Raw genomic sequence first — 18,554 nt, 5'->3', positions numbered from 1 at the left:
ATTACTGTGGTAATTGGTTTATAGAGGTGTGTTAGAATTTGCATCACTTACCTACATTTATCCCTAGAAATCTAGCAGTAGTTTAAAGAAAACTTACACAGTAATTTGTCTGTACTTATTACACTTGGAGGAACACTTAAAAAACACTGCACATAAACAAAATACAAAGCAGGCTCATCACTATAGAGTACAAGTTCTTAGAGTGACAATAATTAGTTTAAAAAGAGCAGTGTTGGCTCTACTGAGGACTACCATTTCCTCAAAAGCAAAGGAGCAATTTGGAGGAAAGCTATCAAAATTAGTCCCCATTATCAGTGAGTTGATTGTTAAATAATGCCCTGAACTAACTTTGAAATAGCACATGGGTATGTATTTCTTGAAGTCAAGAAAACACCTGTCTGTTAATTTTTCCGTAGTATTAGATTTATACCTCTAACAGAGGATTAAAATCTACTTTGTAATTATCAAGCACAAATCTCAATTTCGTATTTAAAAATAAAGTTAATGTCATGCCCAAAGTCATGGAGAAATTTAGAAGTGGTGTTTAAAATAGAAATTTAGACTACTGACTTGAAATCCCATGCTCTGACCACCAGACCACACGCCTGCCCAAGGATACTTACATTTTTTACTGAGTTATTCTTCTTTGTAATTAGATGCAGTGATTAGAGTGTCTTTTGCATTACTCTGCATTTTTCTTTTAAGTCAGGGTTGTAAGCCACACAGGGCACTGTCCCTTATAAAATTAAACAAGGGATTTTTCAGTCTTGCAATACAATCTCTTGATATTTGTTTATAGGTTTCACACATCAAAAAAACAATGAAATCTGTAATTTTTCAAATTACAATCCTCTCATTCTCTAAGTTATGTGCCTATGAGAATCTGCAAATCTTTTGAAGAGAATGTAATCTTTATGCTTACAAAATGTAGGCTTTCATATTTGGGTACAATTACAAATCAAGGCTTTTTACCCCATAATAATCAGTTCCTCAAAGTTGTGGGTTTTCCTCATTTGAAAATAAATTAATGGGAATTTAAAAATGTAATCCATCCAGTTATTAAATCTTTTCAATCTTTAAAATTAGAAGCCATTTCTATTCTCAATCTCCAAAGAAGCAACATCAGAAAGTACCTTATACTATAGCATATTACAATTTAATTTTTTTGATTGAGGAAATAAAAATAAACAGCTAAAACCAGCTTAATTTAAATTAAAAAAGGGAGAAAACTTTTATGTGACTGTTTATTATTTTATTTTTTTTCATGACAGACATATTGTGTGCTTAAATATTGAGTTTTTCTCTATCAAGTACCTGTCAAGAGAGAAAGTCAATTTTGGAACAGCCAAAACTCAAAATACTACAGATGGCTTTCTAAAGGGATTCAAATTAGATAGTATTCAATGTTGCAAAAAGCAATGATAACTTTTATAGCTTTAAACACCAGTTTTAAATTAGAGATTGATATATAAGGGAACTAATTTTGCATAATCACTCATTTTAAAATAATACATTATAGTTACTAAATTATACACTACTTTTATGTAGAGACATACATATTTTCTGAATGCTGTCATGTAATTATTTAGAAATTTTATTCTCAAAACCATGAGTTTTGGACACAGGTTACTTTTTTTCTATTAATACTTTATTTTGAGAGGAAAATATGGCCATTTACATTTTCTTCCAAACCTTCCTGGAGCAATCTGCAGGGCAGCGAGTGGGAATTGGGGGGGGGGGTGTGGCATTTGACACATGTAAAACTTGTTAACCATTGTGTAAGAAGCGTGGGTCCTTTGTGAGGGTGTAAAGAGTTTCTCAGAGGGAAAATAAAGTGGAACCAGGAGCATCAATGCCCAAAGACGTAGCTTTCTGACTGGTCTTTGCCTCTTTGTCAAAACTCTAGAAAATAATTTCGGAGAGCAGGTTCTTTGTCTAATTTGCTCAACACTGTACCTCTGGTGTCTAGAACAACAAATATTTGTTGAGTGAACAAAGGAGTATATGAATGGTTGAATAAGTAGTGATTCCTTTGCACACCTTTTAAATCAAGTTGCCAAATTAACATTAATAGTCATGGGTAAACTGAAGATAATCCCACTGATCAGTGAGGTGAGTGGTATAGGAAGTAGACGTACTGAAGATATTTGAGAGAAGAGAACCATGACTGGGATCAGGGAGTCTTGAGGGAAAATGGCCCCTTGGGTAAACTGACTTTTCCAAAGCAGATGTAAGTCATGGGAAGACCAGTGATCTATTGACATCAAAAACCTCCTCTTAAAATTATGGATGAGGGAATTCCCTGGCAGTCTAGTGGTTAAGACTCCGCGCTTCCATTACAGGGGGCACAGGTTTCATCCCTGGTCAGGGAACTAAGATCTTGCAAGCCTCACGGCACAGCCGATTAAGTAAAAAATTATGGATGAAATATGATAGCTGGGCTTTCCTTTAAAATCATACTTTGAGGGTTAGGGTGGAGGGAACAGGAAAAATAGATGTGGTATAGATGAAATAAAATTGGCTACATGTTGATAATTGTTGAAGCTAGGTGCATGGGATCCATTTTACTCTTCTCTACTTTAGTGTTTGAATTTTTCTATAAAAATAAACAACCACACATCCTTCCACTTAAGAGTTTGACATAATAAACATTTATACTGCCTGATAGGTGGATATAGTTTCATCTTAGAAACCCTTCTTGTAATATGTAGATAAAGAAAAATTTTTTAAAGATTTGTCTTCATGACAAAAAATTACTTTTAGCACTAGATGCAACAATTATGATGGAAATAATATCATGTCATATCACCATATCACTAATATCAGGTTTTTAATAATCTTGGGGAAAAGCTAAGGAGCTATGCACAGACTTATTTTACACAAAGCCCAAGTCATCCTCAGCACATCTTTGCACTTACTTGGACAAGGGCTGAGGAAGTCAAGGAGATTATTGGGAAGGTAACCAAATAACCAAGGTAACCTTGGTAACCCACCTGCTGTTGGCCATCTGCAGAAAAGACTTAGGTGGGGCCTGTCATCAGGTGCTGGACTCAGACTTAGGCCACTGAGGCTGCTATAACAAAATGCCATAGAGTGGGTAGTTTATAAAGAACAGATTTTTATTTCTCACAGCTCTGGAAGCTGGAAGTCTGACATCAGAGTGCCTTTGTGTTTGCGTTCTAGTGAAGGTTCCTCTTCCAGGTTGCAGACTGAAGATTCCTCTCTGTATCCTTTTATAAAGGCACGAATCCTATGCATGAGGCCTCCACCCTCATGACCTGATCACATCTGAAAGACCCCACCTCCTAATACCATTAGCTTGGGCATTATGTTTTCAACATATGAATTTTGAGGGGACACAAACATTCAGACCATAGCAAACCCTTTAGTGATTTTCCATTTATCTTAAAATCTAATTCCTTAACAAGTGACACATGTATACCCCTGCCTCTTCAGGGTTTTTTTTTCAGGTCAGTGATTTGTGACTTCATAAATAAACAGTCTAATATATATTAAGTAATTAAGTTAAATGAGTTTGAATTCTCAATTTATCTTTAGGCACCATCATAAGTGATGTGATGCATTCAGATAAGAGATGATGAGAGGAAATGAGATGATTTTTTTCCTGCTCAAAGGATATTTTCACTAAGATTGATTTGAAAATGTTTGGCATAAAAGTTTAAAAAAAACCCAGCTATATGTTACAGAGTCCTTGGGGCAGGAATTATCTCTCCACAAGTACCTTTTCATTTTCTCATAGCACTTAATAAATAATTCTGTTACACAGTAGACCCCAACACCTTTCTTTGCAACTGTTACCAACGCTATCACCATCCAGTGTGACATGAAAAGAAATGACTCCAGTCTTTAATAGTATTAATCTGAAATTTTAAAAGCCAGTCTTGTTATTGAATTAAGAAAATATACAACGGCATCAGTACTAAAACTGAAAAATCATTACTGTAACAGAACAAGGTCAAAATTAAGTGAGCTGTTCCCTTCAAACAGTACCTTAACTCTAGTATTCATTTTCCAGCTGATCCCTCAAATCTACTTACAAGAAGATAGGTTTATAATTCAAATATTATAGGAAGAGGAAATCTAATTTTGACCTTGAGTCAAATTGATGCCAAAGGGAGTTTATGGTTTTCTTTACTTTATAAGCTGTAATTGCAAATACAGTTTTCTTCATCTGAAAAACTATTCCACCCTGAAATTTTCAAACAAAAATAGTTTGCAGAAACGTTGGCAAAAGACATCTTCAAAGGAAACTAACTAGTTTGAATTAGAGAAAGAGGAGAGGGATGGTGGATATTTTTAAAGGGATTATGTTTTCAATATTTTGGGCACTCTAATTCCTGTTGCTTTTTTAAAAAGCATTTCTCATTTAAAATTATAAGTAGATTAGTAATTTAAATGTGCTTAATTTTTAAATAAGATAAAAATAACATGAATGTGTATAAGATAACTGTAAGAGAAAAACATGAAAATCTTTTCTTTAAATATTAAATAGAAACAACGTTGTCATCAGTAAATGCCATAAAATACTAAAATATATGGGCCCATATTATGGCATTAATAAAGATATAGAAATGGTATGAAATTCATTTACCAAAAATATTTTGACTGATTATTTTAATTAGAATATTTGATAATATAACATCATGTACAATGCCAATAAATAATGTTGGTTGCCTCAACACTACTTATTATCATGTATCTATAGGTTAAATTTAAAACCATGCCTAAGTTTGAGATTAACCGACTCATCACCTTTGCTACAACTGTTGCCTAACGTTCAACATAAGACAGGTCAGAATTCTGGTTTTATGAAGTTAGTATATATTTCAGTAGGTGAGGCTTTAGTGTAAAGTAAGAGATTAGCATTAAGTAGAAATGTTATCCCTTTCTTATCTTATTGCAGCAGGTTCCAAATCCTTAACTGATCTTCTCATTTCTTGTAAATATATAACTCTTTTCTCTGTGTGTGTATGTATATTTTTTAAAAATTCTCACACTCAAGTACTTTTTATTCCGGTGAATATTGAACATGGACTTTCATTACCAAAGCCATGTTTGAACAGGTATCACAAAGGAACCCACCAAATTTGTCTCAAATGTTCTTAGTTTACCTTTGAATTACCTACAATGATAGTTTCAGTACGAAAACAGGAGATATCTGAATCTTTGAGCGTACCTAAATTTTGGAATAAGGTAGTTCATGTATCCGCTAAATGGTCATCCTCATGTTAAAGAGAAAGTTCAGAGGTTCTTATTTTTTCTAGGAAGAAATAATTAAATACCATAAAAACAAAGGAGCTGGAAAACCTATCCAGAAGCATCACATCTCCAGGAATGGCTTCTGTGTCAGATCAGGCTGAAATAGGTTTAGAAAGATAAAGCCATTTCCCAAAATGATAGCTCCCCCCACCACCCCCAAAAAGTTCTGCCAGATTAACCAAACCAAAATAAACTAAACAAAAACAAAAACAGTCAAAAAATAAAGGTAAAAGTGGATTTCATAATGATTAAAATTATAATGGCCATTGTTAATACTCAAGAAAACAATATACCATGTGGTGAGATCCAAACTTATTTTGTTTGTGGAAAACTTAGCATCTCAAGGAATATATATTCTGCAGGCCTTCTTCAGGAAAAGATTGTTTAAAGATATATGATTTATAGAAAGGTTCAGAAAATTGAAACCTAGATTTTTGAATAGTTAGAAGTAGGCGCTATCCTCTGAAATTTGAAGAAAATATTTACAAGTAAAATGAACTCTTTCTGCAGAGATGTGTTATATATGGAAAATAAATTGTATTAAGTTTAAAAACTTAACATCTTCTATCTACCTTTGATAACTAGGAAGAGAAGTTAGAGATGGTCTTGTTAGATCCCTAAACTATGCAGGGCAACACTATTCAAATCATCCCTTGGTACCACTCCCAAAAAGAGAATATGGAGGTCCTACCCAATAGGACAATTCATAGAATCTTAACCTATTAAGCTGGAAATGACATTACAGAATACCTCGTCCAGCTCCCTCATTTTACAGATATGGAAACTGAGGTGCAGAGAGCCTGAGTCATTTTTCCAATGTTACACACTTGGTGGCAGGCTGGAATAAAAATACGGCTTCTTGATTTCTGGTCTGCAGTTTGTTCTACTACGCAATATTGACTAATCTCAGTATCTACTCAAAGCCAGAAATGTGTTATTCATAGCATTGACTGCCTTCTTACAGAGATAATGTGGGTTAAAGAGAGCTAAATGGGGCTCCCCTGGTGGCGCAGTGGTTGAGAGTCCGCCTGCTGATGCAGGGAACACGGGTTCGTGCCCCGGGCCGGGAAGATCCCACATGCCACGGAGTGGTTGGGCCCGTGAGCCATGGCCGCTGAGCCTGCGCATCCGGAGCCTGCGCTCCACAATGGGAGAGGCCACAACAGTGAGAGGCCCGCGTACCGCAAAAAAAAAAAAAGAGAGCTAAATGCCAGTGCAATTATTATCATTCTGGTTGTTAGATTTCACTTCCTAATCCACCTGCTGGGGCTCTATTTTAAGCAACATAGGCAGGCAAAGTCGTCTACTGTCCTGTACCATAAATAATTACTTTGGGGTCAAAACAATTATGTGAAGTTTCCTGCAGGAAGATTTCTTCTCTTTTTAACACCCTTGCCTTCTCCCATTTCCCAAAGTAATAGTAACTTATCTTAGGAAGAAAGGAGCTTGGATATCCAATTGCCCTGGACTGAGCCCCACTGGCAATTCTTCCATTTGAAGAGATGAATAAAGGATATGATCAAGGAACAAAATCTTTTAGTGTATGGCTATGCTAAGTTTATCTCATGGAGAAGAGAAGGAGATTGTATATTGGGATGGGAAAAACAAATAAGAATTATAACCAATTAAACATTTTGTCTATAAAATTAGATTTTAATTACATCTGCTAGTAGAAGTGCTTTTTCCATATCAGTAATCCCATGTAGGTTCCCAGCACTGCCCTGAGAATTTGATGATCTTGACAGTTTATGCTTGAATATTCTTTCAAGTCAGAAAGGAAAAATTCAGATGTTTGAAAAAGAGGAAGAAACTTCAAGTCTATTGTGTTTTGCATCATCATCTTTCAATTTTACTCTCCTTTTAGATTTAGAATAGAAACATATAAATACATATTTAGGCCAAATGGCTTAGTATTATCTCAACAATTTTCAGAGGCTGAAGCTAGATATCATCATAGAGTAAACTTCTTGGATATAAGAAGAAATGTGAAATATAATTGCAATTACCCTTTTACAATAAAAAAATCTCGGTAAACAAATTTAAAAGTTTGATATCATGGTACAGAAACAAATATTTGTATTATCAATCTATTTCCATATTTCTCAATTTAAAAACTTAAAAGTTCTTTTTTTCTATATAAGATCATCAGCTTTCACAATCTTCCTTAATTTTGCAACACTTTGCTCTTCCAATACTTCCAGCACACAAGGAACTTTTAATTCCAAGTTATAGCTGTGCATTCAAAGTGAATATTCAAATATTAACCAGTGCATTAGAATATCCTTCCTTGTTGCCATTACGCCCTCCTTTGCTGACTGTACAGATGCAGATATGATGATGAGGACGTAGGTATGTAGCTATCTGACTTTCCAAAAGCCAAAGGGCAGGCTGTAGTTGAAGCCAAATAGAAATTTTGCCCAAATACCAAAGTCAAAGTCAAACTTACACTAAGTCTCTAATTCAGAGTTTGGTAGAACATTTCAATAAGCAAAGAATGTCCTAATTTTTTTTATAGTTTCTCTATTCTCTTTTCCTCCTTTTTGGAGAAATAGCTAGACATTTTAAACTGAAATCAGTGAATTCCTCTAAAATCCACAAGATGGTGCTATAAAGTGGCATTTAGAAAAATTTTAAAAACCATATGCCTTCTAGGTGCAATTTTTAGGCAGGACCAAATGAGTAGCATTTAATAACATCCAGTATAGATAAATGCTATTTTTAAAAAAGTAATGTAAACCAGATTCGTTGATATAAGGAAGGCATACCTTTACTCCTAATGTTGTTTCCTAATGATTTATTCCATAAGTTATACTTCCATCAACTCTGTTATTGATCTCAAGTTTTAAGAATATATTGTGAGAAGACTGAGAATTGAACCTGGATCTCACTAAGTCTTAGTATGAAAAGTACCGGACTGAAACAGAGACCAGAGTTCTAATCTCTGCCCTCCACCTGAATTGCTGCTTCCTGCTGTTCCTAACCAAGGGCAGTTTTACCGCTGGGGACATTTGGCAATGGATGGAGGCATTTTTGATGGTCACAATTTGTGGGGGTGGGGGAGGTTGCTGCTACTGGCATCGAGTGGTGAGATGCCAGGGATGCTGCTAAATATCTTACGATGCACATGACAGCCTCCACAAAAAAGAATTATCCTCCGCTAAATATCAGTAGTGCTAAGATCAAAAAACTTGACCTATCTGTTCACTCCTTTGTTGGTTTGTCTGTTCATTCATTAATTAGTTCATGCATTTATTCACTTATGTGTATACCTATCTACCCATCAGTCCATTAGTTCATCTCTTCTACAAATTTTTATAAAGTGTCTATGATTCAAGACTGGACTAAACTCTAGGGATTAAAAAGACAAGAACTACTTTATTCCTGTTCAGTCTAACAGGGAAAAGAGACACTTATGAACTAACAATAGTTAGTGTTTCAGTGGTAAGATGTTCTGAGAACACAGAAGAGCATGATGAATTTTGGAGAAGAAGACAGAATTCAGGAAGGCGTCATAGAGGTGGAGATTGTTTATTAGGTGGGTGGAGGGTGGTCATAGAATAAAAGTTTGAGCAAAGCACAAGCAAAGCCAGAGACACATAGTCATTTAAATTGTGTTGGGTGAGCAGTATACTGTTGCAGTATGAGATTAGACTGAGGAGGAGGGTTAGGAAAAGGAAAGGAGAAAAAGCAGATGGGGCCCCACTGAGAAGGGCCTTGGATTCCACCTTCCAGGCATTGATTTTTTAAAACAGAAGAGTGATATTAGACATGTGGCAATCACTTAAACTTTTTAGTTTCACACCCTTAGAGTGTTTGATGAGATATATTTCAGATTTCCTTTTAGTTTTAAAACTATGTTTTATAATTATAAAGCCAACCCATTAGAAATATTAAATACTGTATATTCTTTGATTTATATTATAACCATCAATAAAAATCACAGTATCTATGAAGAAAGTATCTTTTTTCATACACAAAATTTGTATTATCACAGATATTTACTTTCATTATAATGAACAAAATATACTATATTCCTATTAATATATTTGGTGTTTATTTTAAGGCTGGACATACTTGAGAAGATCAAACTATCTTACAGAATATACAGTCTTCTGATTGGTTTATTCCTACATCAGTAACTAGTTTAGGTTGACCCAGGATAAATTTTTAAAATATCTTTTCCACACACAACCTTCTCTATTATTTGTGCTTGTATCAGTAAGTTTTAGATAATCTAATTAGATTGGAGTAGTTTAACATATGTTTTATAATTTGAATAATTACTTCAAAAATGTATTGTGGTCTTTTTTTAAATTTAGTTTTTTCATTGAAGTATAGTTGATTTACAATGTTTTGTTAGTTTCAGGTGTACAGCTAAGTGATTCAGTTTTTTTATACATGTTTAAAATATATACAAAAGAATATATATGTATATTCTTTTTCAGATTCTTTTCCCATATAGGTTATTACAAAATGTTGAGTATAGTTCCCTGTGCTATACAGTAGGTCCTTGTTGTTTATCTATTTTATATATAGTAGTGTGTATATGTTCCTCCCAAATTCCTAATTTATCCCTCCCCCCACCTTTTCCCTTTGGTAACCATAAGTTTGTTTTCTATGTCTGTGAGTCTGTTTCTGTTCTGTAAATGAGTTCATTTGTACCATTTTTTTTAGGTTCCACATATAATGATATCATATGATATCTGTCTTTCTCTGTCTGACTTACTTCAATTAGTATGATAATCTCTAGGTCCATCATGTTGCCATAAAAAACATTGGGGTCTTTTATGTCTTACATTGATAAATGAAGAAAACTCAAAGATGAACAATTGTTTGAATTTTACTGGAGTAAATTAGTAGCAATCAAGTGGATATTTGATTTTGATTTACAAAATGTATTTTCATTACATATTTTTCATTTAATATTTTAACACTTGTAATATAAATTCAGCTTTAAAATATGGGTAGCTGAGACTGCTGCTACAGACCAGTTCTGTTGTCATTCAGAATTTAAGCCCATTGATCAAATGGCATAACATGAAATAAAAGAAAAAAATTTGGTTGGGGGGTGCAAAAAAGAAAAATGGGCCCCATATCTAAATAAAATACAAAAATCTCCTATAAGGAACACTGCCATCCTTTTGCCCCAAATATAGAAATGAAAATACTGATGTCAAAAGTGACAGAGGCCCTGAGAAGGGCAGGGCTGTATTACAGTCTTCTGAACTGGTTAATGATACAGTAACCAAGCCGCTTTTATCCTTGCCTGTTGTCTGACTATAACTGTCTACTCTATTTGATTGCATCTTCTTGAATCCTTTTTTTCTCCTTCCCCCAAATCTTTATCCTTCTGGTTTCTGTACCACATTTCCGCAAGTATTAATTAAAACGCTTGATGGATCATTTCAGATTTGAATATCCATTCGTTTATTTTCCTCCACAGAAATTACTATTAAAACCAATCCAATAATTTAAAAAGCAGTGTGGGACTTCCTTGGTGGTGCAGTGGTTAAGAGTCCGCCTGCCAATGCAGGGGACACAGGTTCGAGCCCTGGTCTGGGAAGATCCCACATGTCGAGGAGCAATTAAGCCCGTGCACCACAGCTACTGAGCCTGAGCTCTAGAGCCCGGGAGCCACAACTACTGAGCCCACGTGCCACAACTACTGAGCCCACGTGCCACAACTACTGAGCCCACGTGCCTAGAGCCCGTGCTCCGCAACAAGAGAAGCCACCGCAGTGAGAAGCCCGCGCACCGCAACGAAGAGTAGCCCCCGCTCGCCTCAACTAGAGAAAGCCCGCGCACAGCAATGAAGACCCAATGCTGCCAAAAATAAATAAATAAAATACATAAATTAAAAAAAAAGGTAGTGTGGATTTTCCACAGTGCTTGTGTTTTCAGACAGCCTCATGGACTCGATTCAAGATAGAAGGTTAATCTTCAAAAGATGAGAACTTTGTCTAATGTTACAAAAAGGGTTTCAAGCCCCACAAAAGTAGTTGAAATAGTCAGTGGTTTTCAAAGGCACCTTAGCATTCAGAGAGGAGCCTTGGAAGAAGCAGTAATGGGGGCAAAGTGTAGGACTGCAGGGACACCCCCAGTGCCCACCCCTAACCCCACTTCATCATAAACTCTGCTTCCACCTCTACTGCCTATTTGCTCCAGATCCAATATTGTTTGAATAAACATTACAAGGAGGTGCCAGATGATTTCTAAGGTCCCTTCTGACCTGAGGTTCTATGAATTTTTATTTTCAAATCTTTTTCAAAAACATAGAACTTCAAGTAAAAGCTGTCAGTAATAACTGAGAGGCACAAGGTAGGATAAAGAAAACATTAAAAACAACAGAACCAAAAAATTTAACTTTTCTACTTCTTCCTATGAAATTAGACATTTTCTATTTAAATGTAGTGAAAAGACAATTTTTAAAAGTTAAATCCATTCAAACACTGAAATATATAGTAAAAGACAAACAGATCAGCAGGAAAACCTTAATTCGAGCCTTCAGTTTGAATGTCCTGCAGAGACAGACCTTGGAGATCTGCCCAAGAGCAGGAGAACTGGTTCTCTCCAGAAGGGGTCCTTTTCAAAGCAAGGGATGACGCATGGGAATTAGGGCATGCAGACATCACAGGATGCTTCTGTTCAGGGTCTCTGATTCCTGTGCATACGGGAGATTATCCTCTTGGTGTCAGTAAGGGTTGACATTCACTTAGATATACATACATAGGACATTAAACAACAGTAGCACAGAAGTGCCTACAAGTGCACAGAGCGTGACTGGACACTATTGGACTGTCACAAGATGTGTCATTTTTCTTAATAAAAGTTGGCAGTCATCACCCCCTGTTGGATATATATATATATTTTTTTGGCTGCATTGGGTCTTCGTTGTGCACGGGCTTTTCTCTAGCTGCGGCGAGCGGGGGCTACTCTTCGTTGCAGTGCGCGGGCTTCTCGTGGTGGCTTCTCTTGTTGCGGAGCACGGGCTCTAGGCACGCAGGCTTCAGTAGTTGTGGCACGTGGGCTCAGTAGTTGTGGCTTGCAGGCTCTAGAGTGCAGGCTCAGTAGTTGTGGCGCACGGGCTTAGTTGCTCCATGGCATGTGGGATCTTCCTGGCCCAGGGCTCAAACCCGTGTCCCCTGCATTGGTAGGCAGATTCTTAACCACTGCGCCACCAGGGAAGCCCTGGTTGGAATTCTTAAGTAAATATTTATTGATTAAACCTCATAATGCAACAAAAATTCATGTTACTTAAGGGAGAGCGTTTCTAAACATTCTCAGCATTTTTCTGGAAATAAGATACATTTTGTGAATTATAATAGTTTTAGAAATAATCTTAATGTAGTCCCATAAATTAAGACACATTTTCAGCAAAAACTCAGTCTATTTTAGGGATTGCTCTTCATCTGCAATATAACTAATAGGTATAAAAAAACCAAAAAACAGCTTTGGAGAGAGGCTCTGGGAGACACTTCATTCCATTCAACACCTAGCCTCCATAATAAAGGAATGCACAATGGAATGACCACAGGGAAGGCGGAAAAGGAATGGAATGAATTAAGGGGTGAATGGATCATAGACTTACTTTTTTGGCCAGTTACATGAGATATTCTGGCTGTGAAGGAATAGAATGCATAACCAGTGATTCCAATTTAAGCTAATAATTATGCTTACATTGTACTCTACTGGTTTTTCATGATAAAGAAAAATAAAGAGATCAGCTAACCAGAGAGGAAGAATCCAGTCCATATTGTGTAAAGGGAAAGACATTTCCCAAATATTAAGAGGAAAACTTGTTAATTATGGGAATTTTGCTGTTTTTTCCCCCTTCATTAAGACAAAAGTGGCTAGAGATCCATTTCCCATAATTAAGGCAAAGACGTAAGGGCAATGGCATTATTTCTGTTAGTTGCTGTAACTTCTTTGGATATCAAACTCCTTTTCTTCATTTAAAATAAATAAATAGCAAAGCTTCCTCCACTCCAAACTAAATAAGGCAGCAGTGAAACCCATTTGCTATTTTAGAAAATGACTAATAGAACACATATTTCATAATGTCACATGATTCAAATAATTTATTACTCAGAAGCAATTAAAACCACTTCTGCACTTAACTTGTCCTAGAATGACAACTAAAGTCACTCTTTTTTAATTCTTCACTTATCAGACCACATTTATATGGAAGAAGAAACAAAATCTTTTTTTTTTAATTTATTTATTTTTTCTGTACGTGGGCCTCTCACTGTTGTGGCCTCTCCCGTTGCGGAGCACAGGCTCTGGACGCTCAGGTTCAGTAGCCATGGCTCACGGGCCCAGCCGCTCCGCGGCATGTGGGATCTTCCCGGACCGGGGCACGAACCTGTGTCCCCTGCATCAGCAGGCGGACTCTCAACCACTGCGCCACCAGGGAAGCCCAAGAAACAAAATCTTATGTTCCATGAGGAGGGAAGAAGGCAGAATGAAATCTGACATAGTGTAAAAATATGGTGAAAGTGTAATCTTAGAAAAATTACACAAGGAATTAGACTTCTGTCTTTTTTTTTCTTTTTTTTTTTTTTGGCTGTGCTGTCCAGCTTGGGGTCTTAACCCCGCCCCCCGCCCCCAACAGGAATAGAACCCGTGCCCCCTGCAGTGGAAGCTTGGTGTCCTAACCACTGGACCACCATAGAATTCCCTACACTTCTGTCTTTCTAAGGGAAATTCTCTACTCATATTTCCCTGAACACAGATAAATGCTAGAATATGAAAAGAGAAAAAAGATTCATTGTATTAATTAAAATGTTCTTTAAAACAGTATTTCAAAATTCCACAGCACAGTAGGAAGCTTTCTAATTACCATATTCTGAAATGCATCAGGTATGTAGGTAGTGAAATGGATTAAGTTAGTAAAGTTGATTCTTTTGCTTGTTCTAATAAGAGCTTACCTTCTTTTGTGATAAGTTGGCCGAGTCTCCTATATATGAGACTCTTGAACAAACTGTAAATTATATGTATCCGCTGGCCTGGAAATTTCTACCCTTGATACTTTTGGTTTTGTTGCCCATTTGGGGGGCCAGAAGAGCGGATGCAGGCGAGGCAGAGTGGTGCAGTTTCCACTCAACCCTACAAATCAGAAACAGACTGGCATGAAAGGGAACACAACCGCAGGGCAGGGATCAGGGTGAGGTGAGTGTGAGTGAGTCAGCAAGTGCAGGGTAGGATCCTGCTTCACTTAAAATTTTGATATTTTGTTTAGCACTGATTTCTTATTTTGTATTAATTTTGACTTCTTACAATATTGCATTACCGAGTTTTTTGGCACCCACTTATATTTTGTGCCCAAGCTGAATGCCTCCCTCGCTCACCCTAGTCCTGGCTTCTTCAAGCAGTACTGGGCTCTGCGTTCAAGTAGATCTATGGAGCCACACTAGAGCACAGTCTCTCCCTTTTACCCGCCTCGACTCTGATGGGCCAGGGAAGGCTTTTACAAGAGCTACATTCTCCCTGCTTGCAAAACTGAAAATGAAGAGTACAGGAAAGTGTCCTCTTTGTCTAATAGGGAAGCTATGAGAGTGTTAGGAAGCAGTTGTCATTGATGGAACTGACACTGGGACTTTCAGCTGTTCTCTCTTCTAGTACTTATTTGTTTCTGGACAGGATCCATGATGAGCAAAAGGACTAATGCCCTGAATGTGGATTTATTAGCAGGAGAAATGAGGAGTCAGAATAACACATTCACCCGAAAAGTATGAAAAAATCCCTCCAAAGCATGCTAAGTTAAATAAAAATGAGAGGCTTGATATAATTACATTGTAGATGTGACATAATCTTTTAAAGCATGAAATGGGCAGGATTACATGTGATAGAGCTAAACTAACACCAAGGGTACTTTTCCATTCTTGAAGAGATCAAAATAATACTTCCAATCTCATTGCTAAACTTCTCATCAGCCTTGCTGGTATCTGTCTCCTTGTCTTTTAAGAAAAAGATATGCTTACAGTCTTCAGGCAGGGGCAGATGCTGCCCCCCTTCCAAAAGAACCCTGGGGCCCTGCTTCCTCTCCATTTGTGTTTGACATGAGTAGAGTGGAGAAAGGGACTAAAGTTTACTGAGTAACTCCTCTGTGTTGATGCTTTCAGAAGCATTATCTTACTTGATGCCCCAGCAGCCCTGGAAGAGAGTGGTTCTCACCAAGAGGATTAGGAGATGCAGGGAGGAAGATTTAGTCCTGGCAGGTGCTACAGCTAGAACCATGAAGCCCCTAGGTGTCATACTGTTTTCTCTGGAGGGATATGATAAGACTAGGTGTAATGTTACTACTCTGTCTTTCGTTTTAGCAAGTCGTCTCATCATAGGATTGTTGGAAAGGTGAAATACAGGGGCTTCATTTCCATTGTCTTCCATGGAAAGAAACTTTGGATACTGCAGAACTTTTTGGAAATTGGAAGTTAAAGCTATAGGCAATAAAATTTCTTGAAAGAAGAGAAAGTTGGGGATGTTGATCTGGTTAAAGAGCTCTCAAAATTATCCACTGACATTAGATCGGTATTGGTTTTTAGGCATTAACATGAGTATAAATCTATTTTATGCATTTCTAGGCAAAGTCAATAGAAAAAGAACCCTAAATATATATTTAATTCCTTAGGGTCCCAAAGCATTTTGAGGATTTAAACTGATAAACCAACCTCAAAGGGACTGATTCTTGCAACTAAAACACAGACACCTCTGGGGTGAAATGTGGCAACAGTTTGACAGGCATAGCAGTAGCTTAGGCCAGAAAGGATTTATCCAATTAAAATTATGGGATGAATTCTGGCTGGCAGAATGTAATTACCAGCCTTGGAATGGATCCAGGATCCTGAGGTTAACACCCCTCCTCTTGCCAACAACCCTCCTACCTGCCAACACTCCGAGATGGAGAAGGCTGGATCTGACACAATCGCACATAATACTGTTGTGACATCTAAGTACAATGATGATGATGTGAGAAGCATCATGAACCTGATTTTTTTTAACACTCATTATGTTACTTATTTTTATGCCACATTAGGCTAGAAACCAAATGTCCACATAAATGTTAATTTCCTCAAATCTGTGTTTAAAAAGTATAATTAGAAAATAAAAAATAGATTTAAAAATTAATTTATTCTGCCAAAGTAGTTATTTAGTGATTATTTCACTTCAGGAACGAAATTGGATCAAAATGGTGACATTTAATCCTTGTTACATTAAAAAAAAAAAAAGCAGGTCCTGAATTTTTGGAAGAGAAATGTATTCTCAAGGTTCACTGGCCTAAAAAAAGGGAAATGCTTAATGCCTAGTTCTTTCTCGCTGTAACTTAGACTAAATGGGTATATGCTTTTGTCTTGGGGTGGGTCTAGATCATATTCGCAATCGCTCGCGGGCAGTATTTCTCAGAAGGGAATTTATTAAAGATGCGTTTGTGTGTAAACCGGAGAAAAGAGCCCCCTGCTGGTGTAGGATCAGTGGGTAATGACCTCATCATTAGATTCTAATGCCCTTTTAAAAAGTCACTCATTTACGAGAGAATTGTGGAGAGTTACAGGTTAAAGCAGGTGGGGCGGGAAAGCACTTCTAGAGAGAACGTTAAGCCCTCGGGGACGCCGGCACCCGGTCGGGGCCGGTGGGGTCGGGTGGCGTCAGGGAGAGAGCTGCAGAGCCGAGCCGGCGGCTGGCGGGGCTGGAGCGCGCCCGAGCGCCCGGGAGGCGGGGCCAGCGACGGAAGCTGCGCGCCGGTCACGCGCGGCGACTCCGGCTCGGCGCCGTCCTACCCCGCCGCCCTCCGCGCCAGCAGGTGGGTCCCCCAAACCGCGGAGCAGCCGGCGTGGTCGCAGGTTCGAGGCGGGCCCGGGGCAGCACCGCCGCCGGCCGCCCTTCGCTCCGGAGCCCGCCGCCCGCGGACGCTGATACCCCTGCTGGAGTCTCCCGGGGCTCTCAGCGAGTCCCTCGGGTTACCCTTCGGCTCACGTGGCTCTGGGCCCCTCCACACCAGAACCTGGGCGGGACCGTGCAGGGGGTCCCAGCGACGGTGTCTGCCCCAGACCTCGCACTACGGCCTCCTCGGCGAGCCTCTGCCGCCCTAAAAGTGCCGGCGGTGGTGCGTGCGCAGGACACAGGTGATGTGGCAGAGCCGTCGCGAACTGCTCAGCTCCTCAGGGGCCCAGCCGGTTCCTCCGGGGGAGGCAGGTTTTAGGTCTCTCGCCGGAAGTAATCCCAAAGGTGATCGAAGTGGTGGGAGGCCTAGGATCACACTCCCTCAAACCACAAAGTGTTTGGGGTCTTGCTCGGGGTCACATTCTTAGAGGCGGAGGGAGAGAAAGACTTCCCCTTTTTACTAACAAGCCTGACTGCTTGCCAAAAGCTTGATATTGCCCCTAGTTTCAGCTTTTGCAGTGAAGGTGGATTTTTCTAACACCATCTTTGTGTGATTTAGCTGTCCACAGGGAATAAAAATGTGGAATGAGAGGATGAAACTAATCCTTTCTTTTGCACTGTTAGGGGTTGCCATAAACACCATTTGTTAAAAAGCATAATTATGTTGGGAAAGTGCCTGATGAGACAATTAAGCTACATAAACACACTGAAAACAAATGAAAGCCAGAAGACGCCCACACCCCTTGTGTAAAGCAATTTTTTGTTTACATAAAAACGAGAGATGTCTGAGCTGCTTTATTACAACAGTGTTATTAATGTCTACAAAATCCTAATGACTGTATTTTTTATGAATTTTCAATCATGAGATGATGTTCATGATATGAAAACCTGAACTAACCATGAAGCCCTGTATCCCCTATTAGGTTAAAGTGATCAGGCCAACGAACAATCCTAGTGAACAGAAGCCAGTGGCTATGCATGGAGAACACTGTTAATGGCACCACAGCATGTTAGCTTAAACTTACGAGCTTCACGTGTGTCTCAAGAGTTGGACATCATTCCCTGCAGTATCCCCACACGGAGAACATTATGTGGCACAAAATGACCCTCATCAAATATTTGCTGATCGAGTTCATGAGGGCCACATTCACTTTTATCTATATTTAAAAGAGGCTGAAATATGATGGCCTGATCTTAAAAAGGGGAATTATTTTCTCTTTGTTTTGAGATATTGAAATTTCTTTAGTTCATAATATCATTCGGGGTATAGAAAGATAACTAGTTGAAAATGCCATTCTAGAATACTAAGGAGAATCAAAGCAACCACCAAAGCTTGTGTGGAATCATTCCATTTTCAACAAAATCAGTCACATTTTTGGCTGATTATTGAGTAACAT

The 18,554-nt window shown here is 38.2% G+C and overlaps 1 protein-coding gene across 5 annotated transcripts in view; it reads left to right on the top strand.

The window, feature by feature from the left end:
* The window catches only part of FTCDNL1 (formiminotransferase cyclodeaminase N-terminal like), an 83,719-nt gene that overhangs the window by 25,456 nt on the left and 39,709 nt on the right, over window positions 1-18,554 (top strand). Inside the window, exon 1 of one of the 5 annotated variants that reach the window (XM_081242652.1) lies at window positions 17,012-17,077. The exons of 3 other annotated variants lie outside the window; for them this stretch is intronic. The gene's annotated coding sequence lies outside the window, so the exon portion shown is untranslated. One more of the 5 variants, XM_081242653.1, reaches the window with a different exon arrangement.

The sequence above is a fragment of the Mesoplodon bidens genome (genome assembly GCF_964165515.1).
Source record: "Mesoplodon bidens genome assembly, chromosome: 8".
In the NCBI taxonomy this organism is placed as follows: Eukaryota; Metazoa; Chordata; class Mammalia; order Artiodactyla; family Ziphiidae; genus Mesoplodon; species Mesoplodon bidens.
The sequence above is the reverse complement of the archived record's forward strand: the minus strand, read 5'-3'. Positions and strand labels throughout refer to the sequence as shown.